This window comes from Acinonyx jubatus, chromosome B1 (assembly GCF_027475565.1).
Source record: "Acinonyx jubatus isolate Ajub_Pintada_27869175 chromosome B1, VMU_Ajub_asm_v1.0, whole genome shotgun sequence".
NCBI lineage: Eukaryota > Metazoa > Chordata > Mammalia > Carnivora > Felidae > Acinonyx > Acinonyx jubatus.
Window position 1 is genome coordinate 52,982,719 of NC_069382.1, and position 12,933 is coordinate 52,995,651.

At 35.2% G+C, this 12,933-nt stretch overlaps 1 protein-coding gene across 1 annotated transcript in view; it reads left to right on the forward strand.

The window, feature by feature from the left end:
* The first annotated feature begins 72 nt into the window (after positions 1-72).
* FBXO8 (F-box protein 8) overlaps positions 73-12,933 on the forward strand; it is a 44,522-nt gene continuing 31,661 nt past the window's right edge. Inside the window, exon 1 of the mRNA XM_015073158.3 lies at positions 73-350. The gene's annotated coding sequence lies outside the window, so the exon portion shown is untranslated. The remainder of the gene's footprint in view (positions 351-12,933) is intronic.

Sequence of the window (12,933 nt, forward strand, 5' to 3'; positions counted from 1 at the left end):
CGAGAAACAGGGAATCTATAGCGAATCATAAACATCGGGGATAAAAATGCTTCTTCTTTAAGGCTCAGAACCCGAACGTCACTTCCGGCAACAATAGGAAACGTCAAAAGTCGGGCAGTCCGCAGCTCTGGCTGCTACGGCTTGAAGTGAGCTGAGTCCAGAGAAATCCTGTGCTGCTTCCGATATCCTCACTGCTGTCACCACAATCGGCGTGAACAAGTGAAGTTTGAACCGGCTTCTCCATGGCCCGGGCACCGGTTCCCGGCTGAGCCATTTTCTTTGTGACTAAAAAAAGCCCCCGCCCAGAGACCGATTCGTCGCGGCGGCGGTGGGGATCGCAGGTCGTTCAGGTACAAGCATCAGCCTAGATATGTCAGAGCTCTTGCCTCTCTTCTTTGCATACCCTTACTTTTCTTCTCGGAAATAGACAACGGGTGCTTGCCAGTTGGCAGAAACTTGCCAACCAGCGAGACTTTGGGACCAATAGCTGTGCAGAGCATTTAGAGTGACAGCTGTGATGGCTTATTAAAATGTGGAATCTGTATCAGGAGGCGGGAGTAGGTGTGTTCCTTGTGTTTCTAGGCCACTGGAGTGTAGGTGAACTTGGGACCCCAGGTGATGACCGGCCTCATTATGAAATAAAGGCAAGAAATGGCAAGGAATCCTTTTTCTAGCCCAAGTGTTGCTTTTCAAACAGTGGTTTCTTGATGCATAGGTACCATTTTCGGTTCTTTACTTACTTTTCAGTAATAAGAATGCAAACACTTTTTAGTTAAGGTTATGATGGATTTGCCAGTTGCTTCAGCAGTCAAACTTGTATTATAAATCTGGCATATTTTTAATCTATCTCTTGTTTGTGACTGGGGTCTACTCACTTACGGTGAGCGTTCCAATGAAATATTATTAGGTGAAAATACATAAATTAATTCCAATCCTCAATGAAGTTTTTTGTTCTTATTTTTAGGATATGTATGTATTAGTAATTTAATAACTGAGTCTACTTATTTTTTAAAAATTGAATTTTTATTTTCTTGGATCCTAGATGTTTCTCTCCAATACAATATATCATGATCTTTATTACTGCAAAGTGAAGCTAATTTGTGTTTTTCATTTGAGCTTTCCTTTCAATATTTGGAGTTTGGCAACCGTATTTATGAGATAGGAGGTTTTTAAACCCTCCAAGAAAATGGTTTACAAAAGTGAGCAGATCTGAGAATGAAGAAAAAAATTTATTCTGTTTTTCAAGTTGAGTAAGAAACTTGCCATTTTTATTCACTTTAACTTGATATTTTGTCTGATGAGATACTGTATTAGTTATCCCTTGCTGAGTGACAAATTACTCAAATTCAGCAGCTTAAAACCACAAACATTGATTATCTCACAGTTTTTGTGGGTCAGAAACTTGGTTACAGCTTGGTGGAGAGCCTCTGACTCAAGGTCTTTCATGAGTTTGTAGTCAGGCTATAGGTGGGGACTGGTCTTATCTGAAAGCTTCTCTCAGGGGTAGAAGGATCCGCTTCCACGCTTCCACCTGCACTCACATGGTTGTTTACAGACCTAGGTTCTCCACCACATAGAGAGTACAGTAGAGAGTACCCAAGACTGTCAGTAGTCTTTTATAACCTGATCTCTGAAGTGGTATTTCATCACCGTTGCCACATTGTAATAGAAGTGACTCAGTAAATCCAACCAAAAGTCAATGTAGAGAGGAATATATAAGGGCACCAGTTCCAGGATGCAAGGGTCTTTGGGGGCTATCCTCAAGACTGCCTAACACAGACGCCTGGCTGATAACTTTTAAGAGTTAATGGATGGGCGGGGCGTGGGGTGCTTGGGTGGGTCAGTCGGTTAAGCTTCTTCTGACTTTGGCTCAGGTCCTGATCTCGAGGTTTGTGAGTTGGAGCCCCAGGTTAGGCTCCGGGCTGGCTCAGAGCCTGGAGCCTACTTCAGATTCTGTCTCTCACCCTCTCTGCCCCTCTCCTGCTTGTGTTCTGTCTGTCTGTCTCTCTCTCAAAAGTAAATAAACATTAAAAATGTAAGCGTTAATAGATGGAAATAACTGAGCAAAAATGCATCCAAGTGAAATGCAGTCAGAGAAGGAGAGATGTCAACTTGTAAAGCAATAAATTTGGGCAAGCATTACCTCTCTGAAAAAAGTTGGGCTTTTGTTTGTTTTTTGTCTTTTTGTCCTTCTAATTATCTGAAGAGGGGCCTACTATTTTTCTTGGGAAATTCTGCCTGAGGGACAATGTGTGTGAGAGGAATGTTTGTATTTTTAGGGTCTACATGAGCAGAGCATATCACAGCTGGAGATTGTGTAATCTTTACCCAATTACCATCTTATATAGTTGAAACCATATCAAAATACATGTGAGCAAAGATAGGTCTCAAGGATTTGGAAAGAAGTTAGGAAAAGCTAGAGGTGTGCTTTTCTGGTATAGAAAGAATGCAAGTCAGTGGCCCTCTTTATGATGGTGGAAGATCAAGTAAGGATGGGAGAGGTGAATCTGAGGATAGAAGTGTACTTTGCAGGTCTGTTTTTCAGCATTATTAGGTGGCAGGTACTTCCTATCAGCATTTCCTGGCTGTGCACCACCAGCACAGATTTTATCAATGAATCGCCATAAGCTTATTAGGAATTAAAGGTGCAGGCTTTCAGGGTTTGTTGTGACACTCTGTCGGCTGTGATCTGCTGTAAAAGTGCCTGTGCTCCTTCCAGGTTTGAAAGATGTTGTAAATCCTTATCCGCTCGTAAAGTGTAATTCAGGTTTATCTTCTATACCTTAAGTGTTTCACAGTAGCCTAAATGTGTCAATTCTCAAATTACAGGTTTGGCTTTTAAATTGGGATTCTCTGTCAGGCTAGTATTTCATTTATAGTAGGTTACAGCTAGTTAACTAATGTGATTTTGGGCCCTTAGATATATGCACAATTTTAAACAGACGCTTGAGAAAATAATACAGTTGAAACACTTCCACCCACAAAATATCCTATAGTAATAACTGCTAAATAAGCTGAAACAGGCATTATAATTTCTTGTATGTGATCAATTTAATAGGGATTTTTTTATGTGTTTACTGTGCTTTTGTATAGGTTAAAAGATAGTCATTTTCCTTACTTCACAGTGTAAAATAAAACCATTAAGTCACCAAGAGATTATCTTTGATCGCAGTGCATTGAAATTACTGAAACGTCTGGTTTTATAGTTCAGTACTTGACCAAATTGTGTACAACTGTCTTTTTTCTGTATTTTGATTCAAATTTGGAAACTGAGGCTAATCCCTTGGCTGGCCTGTGATAACGCATCAAAATCATTAATACTGAACTCTGAAATACATCTAAGTCATATTGCTTTTTCATTGAATTAATAATTTTAAAACAACTTTAATGGAATATAGCTACTTCTAGAAATTTCTATTCCTTATTTGTTTTTTCCTCATCACTTTGTTTTTCTGACAAATTTATCGACATAGATTCTATAATAAAATTAAAACATCTTGGCTTGAATAATTTACATCGTACTTGTGGCACATACTTTAGTGACAGAGATGAAAAAAGATTTGTGGTTTCAGGTGTAGGCATTAGGTTTAGGGAGTTTAGCTCTGTGTTCATGTGTTTGTCAGGAATAGATTCCATGAGATTTCATAAGCTCTTTGAATGAAGAAACAAGATTTTAGTTAGTGAGCCGTATTAGGAGAATCCCTATCTGCCCATACTGAGTAGTGATTTGTAGAAGTCATGCACACAGGGGAAAAGAATGGAAAGAACAGATGCTTAGACACACACACTCTCTATCACCTCTTCATTTTATTTTATTTTTTAGGATTTTTTTCTCATTGTCAGAGAAAAAATTTTTTTTCTCATCTCTATGTCTCAGAATCATAGAATTTTATAGCTACAAGAGACCTTAGGGATCGATCATCAAGTTCAAAACTCTTGTTTTACAGGTGAGGAAACGGAGACCTCGAATTTAAGTGACTTTCCCAATACAGCTAATAAAGAGAAGGAGCCCAAATAAATCTATATTTTCTGTCTGTCTCTTTTCATTACTGGATATTTTCTCACCTCATTTCTGTCTTTCCTTGTATTCTGGCTGCCCTCAACATTTTAATTTCTTGTTTTGTTTGTCTAAAGGCAATTCAGTGAGAATTAGTTTTTGTTTTGTTATTTTAATTCCTCAACTGTCATAGCAATGGACATTTTGGTCCGTGGGCACAGAGCATGGTGTGCCCCAAGGGGGTGGGTTGAGATATGCTGCTATGGCAGTTGGTGATTTTCAGTGGGCTTGAGTAAATAGTGCGGTTAAGTAAGAACCAGCGTAATGAACAATAATGCTGATGAGGAGTTTAATAATTCCTTTTGTTTAAAAGTTAAAACAGGTGGGGTATGATAAATGTATTTTATTTAAAGGTTAAAATAAAACAGTGGAACATTTCTTACAAAACAAGCCAAAGAAATTAAATAAAGCTAAAATTCTCAGCTTTTTTTGGTCACATTTAAATGACACATTTTAATTTTTAGATTTGTTTAGATGCCGTTTGGTGGCCCTCATTACAGAATCAAATTAAAGAACTGGAAAAAAGCTTCAGAAACCAAAGTGATATTGTAAATCTTTTTGAATTAAAAAAAAAAAAACCAACTACCAATGGTATGCCTTTTAGTAACAAAAACTGCTCTTGCAGACCAGATCTTTAAATTTAATGAGTGTGGGTTGTTTTGTTTTGTTTTTTTTTTTTTAATGTGTTTAACGTACCTTGTGACCTCTTAATACTTAGCTATTTCCCTTTTCTTAGAAAGACCTCCTTGTGGACCTACCCTTCTTTCCCTCAATCGTTGCCATTCAGTTTTAGGGATGTGATTTTGGTTATCACATTTTTTTTTCTTCTCTTTTTTTTCTTTTCTTTTTTTAAATTTCTCCACCCAGTGTGTTCTGAACTACTTTGGTGGTCCATTCTTTTGGAAGTGGAGAAATAAATGCTGGGCTGCCACTTGATTCTAAATGTCTTAGCGAAAATATTTTCTCACAGAATTTCTGATGTTCTCATGCCATGGAGTAGTATCACATGATATCATTGAAGGATAAATGATAACATAATCAGAAAACCTAAAATAATCAAATTAGATAGTTGTTACTATCTAATTGAAGAATACTGAAAATTTCTAAGAAGATAAAAGTGAATTTCCTCATCTTTAAGTCATAATAAGATTAACATTTTTCGGACTAACTTTTCTGGTATACATTTTAAATCTTTATCTGAGATAGGAAATCTCACATTTCTGAATTCCACTATTCAGATGTTTAGGAATTATTGAAGAAAACTAACTTTCTATAGTGAGTTATTTTAATGAGATTATTTATATGTCAATCATCACAAACCAGTGATTCACAGTGTTTTCTCAGGAAGAAATTTATGGAATTGGTTTGCTTCAAACCAAAGTATTTAAAGAAGTAGGCTTTTTTGATGCCTCCAGACTCATTTCTGTTTTTCCCATCTCCCACCGTGTATTTTCTACCTAAATGGTATGTAAGCCATGCTTTATTACGTGGAGTTATCTTCACAGCATGTGGAATGTTTACTGCCATGGAATTACTAAACGTACTAATTCATTTACCTTTTTCTTATAGAATAGTATTTCATTTGATGTTTGTTATATAGGGATGTTTTGATTAAAGCTGCTTAACATTTTACAAATAAGCTGTATATTAGATATAGCAACAGCTATTACTAAAATAAATTAATCTTACTTTTTCTGGAAATACTCTTTTGAAAAGAGAACAAGACATTACAAATACAGTCAAGAATACTGTCTGTTTTAGAAATGTAGCCATCTACTAGACTAGAAAAGTATTATGGTTCTCATACCCTTTAATAAGTTGGTGACTAATATAGTTGATGATTAATTTATTCTGGCTTCTTGGTGGAAGTGCCATTGTGCTCTGTTTTGACTGAAACTGTATTTCACTTGGTAAAAATGAGAAAATTACATCTAAAATCATGTCAGAAAAGTATTGCTGTTTCTGCAATCTTTGCATTAGAAAAAGGTCAGGATCTACATACTGCTTTACCAATTAAAAGATGCTTTTATGTCATATATATATGTATATGTATATACACATATATGTATATATATATACACATATGTATATATATATATATATATGTGTATATACATATACATATATATATCTGTCTCATCAATTAAGACTTAAAGCAATCCTGTAAAATAGACAGGAGTGATTTCCCATATTTTATAGGAAACAGAAGCTCACAAACCTTGTTTGAAATATCTAAGGTCATACGACATATGGCATAATTGGAGCTGTAACTTTAAATTCACTTTCCATTGTAACAGTGTCAAGAAAACTTACACATTTCTCTCAGGCAGACATCATATAGCCATTCTCCAATCTCAGCATAATAAAACTAGAAATAAAGTTTAAAACCCAAAGAGGCCTAAACACTTATTTTTTTTAAATGAGCTTTTCCAAATAACCCATCAATACATAATAAAAGTATGTATTATTATTAATGTCACCATTATTATTTTAATAGAAACAAGGATTTTTAAGAATATAAGAGATGTAGGGGCACCTGGGTGGCTCAGTTGGTTGAGCGTCCAACTTCGGCTCAGATCATGATCTCATGGCTCATGAGTTAGAGCCCCAATGTCAGGCTCTGTACTGACAACTCGGAGCCTGGAGCCTCCTTCAGATTCTGTGTCTCCCTCTCTCTCTCTCTGCCCCCTCCCACTCACTCACTCTCTCTCTCAAAAATAAATATTTTAAAAAATTTTTTAAATGTTAAAAAAAGAATATAAGAGGTTTAAACAAAACTTACTCTGACTTTTAAAATCATAGTATTTGATACTTATTATTAAAATCTTCTTAGTAAATTATCAGTATTTCTGTATATTAGAAATAAGCTTATTTGAAGCAATCCGAATTAAGTTTATGTACTTTGATTTTTAATAAGTAATTATACCAGTTTTCTCTTTAATGTATTTTGCATTTCCATATTTATTAGATCAAAGAGGAGACACACAAATACCAGTTCTTTAGCATTTATACCTTTGCCCAATTATTTTTTTTTTATTTTTTTTAATGTTTATTTACTTTTGAGAGAGACAGAGCATGAGCAGGGGGAGGGGCAGAGAGACAGGGAGATACAGAATCCAAAGCAGGCTCCAGGTGCCAAGCTCTCAGAAGCAGAGAGAGCAACACGGGGATCGAACCCACAAACCGCAAGATCATGACCTGAGCCGAAGCAGGACGCTTAACTGACTGGGCCACCCAGGTTCCACTTCTCAATTATGTTCTATCCAATTATTGATGCATCCTATGTAAATAGAACATAGGATTTATATCTTTCAGGATTTGTATTCCTTGATCATGTCTTCTTTTGACCCATATAGGAAGTTCCATGAAGTCAGAGATGATTCATAGGTTATAGATTTTTAATGATTAGTTGAATTTCCCGAAATTTAACATAGTTACTATTTGTCAAATGATGCTACACTTGCTGTGTCCTTTGTCATTCTCTTTAGAGCAAGCATTAGAGTTTCTCTCTGATTCTTTTTTTAAACCAGTTTACTGCTTTATCATTCACATATCAAAATTCACCCATTGTAAGTGTACAATTTTACCCTCCCCCTTTTCTGCTGCCCTTTTATGGTTAGACCCACTCCCTCCTGGGTAATGATATATTGAATGTGTCACCATCTGCTTACGTGCCATTTGTTATATCCTCTTTGGCAAAATATCTGTTGCTTCTTTTTAAATGGAATTTTTTTTTATTGTTTTGGGAGTTGTTTATGTATTCTAGATAGTGGTCCTTTGTCAGAATGTAGTTTTCAAATATTTTCTCTCAGTCTCTACACAGCTTGTGTTTTCATCTTCTTTACATAGGGCTTCACAGAGCAAGAGTTCTTGATTATAGAGATATACTTTATCAGTTTTTACTCTTACGGAGTTTTACTCTTATGGATCATCCTTTTGATGTCAAGTATGAGAACTCTGCCTAGTCCTAGATCCTTAAGATTTCCTTCTATGAATTTTTCTAAAAGTTTTACAATTGTACACTTTACATTTAAGTCTGTGATCCAATTTGAGTTAATTTTTAAAAGATACGTGAAGTTTAAGTCAAGGTTCATCTAATTCAGTTTTTTATCATTGCATGCCACTCATCCATTTGTTCACTCAAAATATTTACTGAGCACTTTATAGGGATAAGGCACTGTATTTGGTACTGGATTTATCCATGTAGCCTATTGATTGGAATCAATTCCTCGTCTTAGTACTTAAACTCAGTTCTTACTTTGCATGGTACCATTGTAACTGAAATGTGCATATTAGAGCTTTTCACAGTCCCATGGTCACTGTTAATAGTTAGCACAATGTTGTACAAAGCAAGGACTGCCTATATACAGGCCTACCTCGGAGATATTGAGGGTTTGGCTCTGGACCACAATAAACTGAATACCACAATAAAGCAAACCAAAGGAATTTTTTTTGTTTCTCAATGCATATAAAAGTTATGTTTATACTGTACTGTAGTCTATTACAGTGTGCAATAGTATTATGTCTAAAAAATGTGCACACCTTAGCTACAAGATATTTTATTGCTAAAAGATGCTAACCATCATGTGAGCTTTCAGTGACTCATATTCACTGATCACAGATCACCACAACAAATACGATAATGAAAAAGTTTGAAGTGTTGCAAGAATTGCTAAAATGTGACACAAAGTGCACAAATGCTGGCGGGGCGGGGGGAGGGGGGGTGGAAATGGCGTTGATGCACTTGCTTGATGCAGGTTTGCATCAGTCCTTCAATCTGTAGAAAACTAAGTATCTGCCAAGTGCAGTGAAATAGAGCATGATAAAACAAGGTATGTATACATTTTTAAATATTTATTTCTTTTACTATATATATGATAAATGTGAAAAAAAGCACAGTGTAATAGGTTGTTCCAAAGGTATTGTCTTAACGAACATGTTTGAATAAATATTAGTATTCTGTAATTAAGAAATATGCTTAAAAATATGAATCTCAACAATTGTAACATTAATTTTAAAGATCTAATGAATTACCATGCTATTCACAAAGTACTTTAAAATTTAAATTACTGGTGATTGCTGATGTTCTAGAGATCTATAGTAGAAATTTCCTCTTATTAATTGACAGATTTATTTTGTCATGCTACCAGAAGTGACTTTGACATGTTGAATCTTCCTATGGAGTCTTAAAGTTTTCATTTCTAGAAACATTGATGATGATTAAAGATGATGGTAGTGCTTAACTGCCAAAAAAGTATCTCTGTTATCACTGACTGATGACTAAGTACTTGGCCTTAATTGTCAAACTTTGTTTTTATATATAGTGTTTCAATCTAAGCAAAGTTAGAATCTTTTTCTTACTTTATATATTCACCTAGCAAAGGTAAATGGCATCTCTCCCAATTTCTCAGATCCTAAATTAATGAAATTCAGAAGCAGGACTATAACTACTCACTAATTAAATCCAAAATAATCAGGTTAATTTGAAATGGAAAAAGCAATGTATGATTATCATTTAAAGAAGTTTGAAAGATGGCCACGAAACTACATGTTACTCTGAATTAGGTTCTTTAAATGTTATCCCCCGTAAGTCCCATGGGATAAGAATTATCCATTATCTTACTGATGAGGAAAATGAGGACCGCAGTCTATAGGTGAATCAGATTCTGTGTTGGAGTTTTAACCAGATCTGTTTTCTCATCAAAGCCTATGAGAAAAGCCGCAGCCAGAAACAACAATGGAGGTAATAAGCAGTAACAGGAAAAAGAGATGAGAGCCAGCGCCGAAGAAACAGATGGTAGATTGCCTTTGCCATCTGTGGCCTCTAACGGTTCTGGGCATAAGGTTTGGTGGTTGAGAATAAAAGCTTTGGACTCACCTAGACCTAAGCTTGAATCCTAAATTTTACATTTGCCAGCTATGAGATCTTGGGCAAAGATGTTTAACCTCTCTGGGTCATAGTTCCTCAGCTACAAAATTAGAATAATAATCTCTACCTGTTGTGGTTGTTGTGAGGATTAAAATGAGGTAACATATACACGCTTTAACAGAGTATTTAGCATAGAGAAAGTACTAAATGAATGTTTTATGGTATAAAAACAATATTATGTTTAATATTTATATTATTGAATATTATCCACATAATGTTATGTACAGAAGGAGAGAACACAGCCATGAATGCCAAGTCTTAAAGATGAACACAAAAAGAGTTAAAAGGGGCGTTTCTTTCTACTTTCTTTCAAACATTTTCTCCATCCTTTAAAATAAAACTTTTTGTCAAAAATGGCACATCCGTTTTGATGTTTTCCTTCACAGGAGTCTCCTACTATTGTTAATCCATAATGCTGGGCATTTATCTCCTGATTAATGGTTTTCAGTCTGTATTACAGTAAACTCTAGAGCAGTAATTTTAAACCGAGTGCATATCAAACCAAGAGTTTTTTTCAAATTCACATGCCTGGATTCCACACCAAATTTCTGTTTACGGGGATAGACGTTACTATTTTTCTGAACCATCTGAGACTAGGTTACGTATGGGATGCCTGAAGTGTGTTTCCAAAGAACAATAATATACTGTGACAGAGCCACTGCACAGTTATCAAATTCAGGAACTTTAACAGTGATATGATATTTGATCCAATCTTTAGTCCATGTGTTTAGTCTTTCAGTTACCCGAATAATGTCCTGAACTGTTCTTCAGCCTTTCTTTGACTTCATAGCATTTTTGAAGAGAAAAGTCCTATCATTTTAGAGACTCCATTTGGTTTCCTCTGATAGTCCTTATGGTTAGCTGCAGTTTATACATACATTTTTGTCAGGAATACTGCACAATTGATTCTGTGTCCTTCTCAGAGTATTGGGGCCAGAGGCACATGATATAATTTGTCTCCTGTTGATAAATGTTAATTTTGGTCATTTGGTTATATACTGTCTTCATAATTTTTTTTTGTAATTTAGGAGTCATATGTGAGGAATCCTGGGAAACACTATAAATATTCCATTCTTTATCAAATTCCAGATACAGCATCCACTCATAATCTTTGCCAGAATTATTTTTCCTGTGATGCTTGTGAGATGATTCTTCTAATACCCCTGTATTCCTTTTATCTTTATAACATTTTTCTGTAAAGAAGAGCTTTTTATCTCCTTTATTTATATGTTTATTTATTATCAATGTAAACACATGGATTCTTTTTGTTATGTGATGGATTATAATCCATTAGTGTACTTATTTTTATTTGGATGCTCAAATTTTCATATGGGTTGGCCAATAGGAGCTTTTTCACATCCGCTCCTAATATTTCTTTTGATATTATTCCATTGCATTTGTTTTGTGTTGATTATCTTCAAGCTCACTGGACATTCATAATCTGCATTTAAGAAACACTGCTTTAGGATTTTCTGGGTAGCCCTTGAGGATGTCCCAAGTGGACTGGAAAGGTTAAAGTTGGGAGAAAGATGTACCCTTCTGCCATATTTATACAATGCAGAACTTCAGTGGGTTCCTTCTGTAAGCCAACTCTCAAATATGTAATATGTAGAGTTTATGATTTTATTTATTAGATCAAGATTAAAATTAACTTTTAACTCTTGTTGAAGAGTCACTGGGTAAAATAAGGAAAATAAGCCAAGTGGTCATTGTGCAAATGCTTCAGCATTTGAATATGATTCAATGATTAATGATTGAATGGTAGATCTTTGAGACAATAAAAAGTTGATTTGTAGATGTATGCACCTATATAAAGTTGGTGGCCCTTGCTTTGGGATGATTGGTTTGATAGCCATTATGTTGGGCTGCTTCTAAATGTTACAAGGGGAATCTTTTCTCTAGGGTTCAGTTTCTTTAGAAGAAACACTTCTTCATTTAACCCGGATAAGGGAAAGGGGTTGGAGTAGATGCCTAATCATTCAAGACACTTGTTGCATGTGTGTTGAAGGATAGCTTTTGTTGTCTGTTGTTCCATTTTACTTCTTAATAAGATTGTAAAGGGGCTAATTTTTGTCAATATTGTGTAAGGAGGGAAACAGTGACCCAGTGATCCTTTGATTTTTGTTCCTCATTTTACTCTGAATTAATTCCTTACTTATGCTGTGCTTTGGACCCTCAAAAGCCTTTTGAAGATTCTGCAGGATAGATAAGCTTCTGTTTAACCCCATGCACTATTCCATACTATCTTTCTCCTTCCTCTTCGTGGCTTCACTAGTAACTACTACTCCTTCCAATGTCATGTTACAGAAATCTGTTCAAATGTTTTGTTCGCTCAACAGCCTGTTTTCCTTCTCTTTCAGGTTTTTAAGTTTCTCTTTTTTATTTCCTCTCATTTTAATAGGAAGGAAAAGTGATAAATATATGTATTCATGCTTAAACTTTTAACAAGATGCTAGGAATTGACCATAAAAGATTTTTCCAAAAATGAGTTAGAACATTCTTTCTTTTATCTACTATCCAATTGATATCTCACAAACCATGTTAATGAGATGACACCCTACCATATATATTTATCCTGCTCCTGGCTTAAAACCTGTTTCTGAAACCATATTAGCATGCATCAAAATAGTGTTAGAGTTGAGAATACTAAAATCAAGCAATGTAATACCAAAAAAGCTTTTTTTTTGGAAGGAAAAGCAACATATGTACATAATAACCCTGGATGTAACATGCCTAAAATGTTGTCAGGTAGAGGTGAAACAGATGATTTAGAGGTGATAGTGGCTATTTTCTCTATAAATGGACCTTTGGCTAAGCAAGAAGTTTTATTCATGCTTATTGCTCAATATTTATCAAAGACTATTTTTGAAAAATGCCGGAATCTTCCTAAAGTAATGTTAATTTCCATTTATTTTATTCCAACTACTGTGCCACGGTAGCGTAGGAC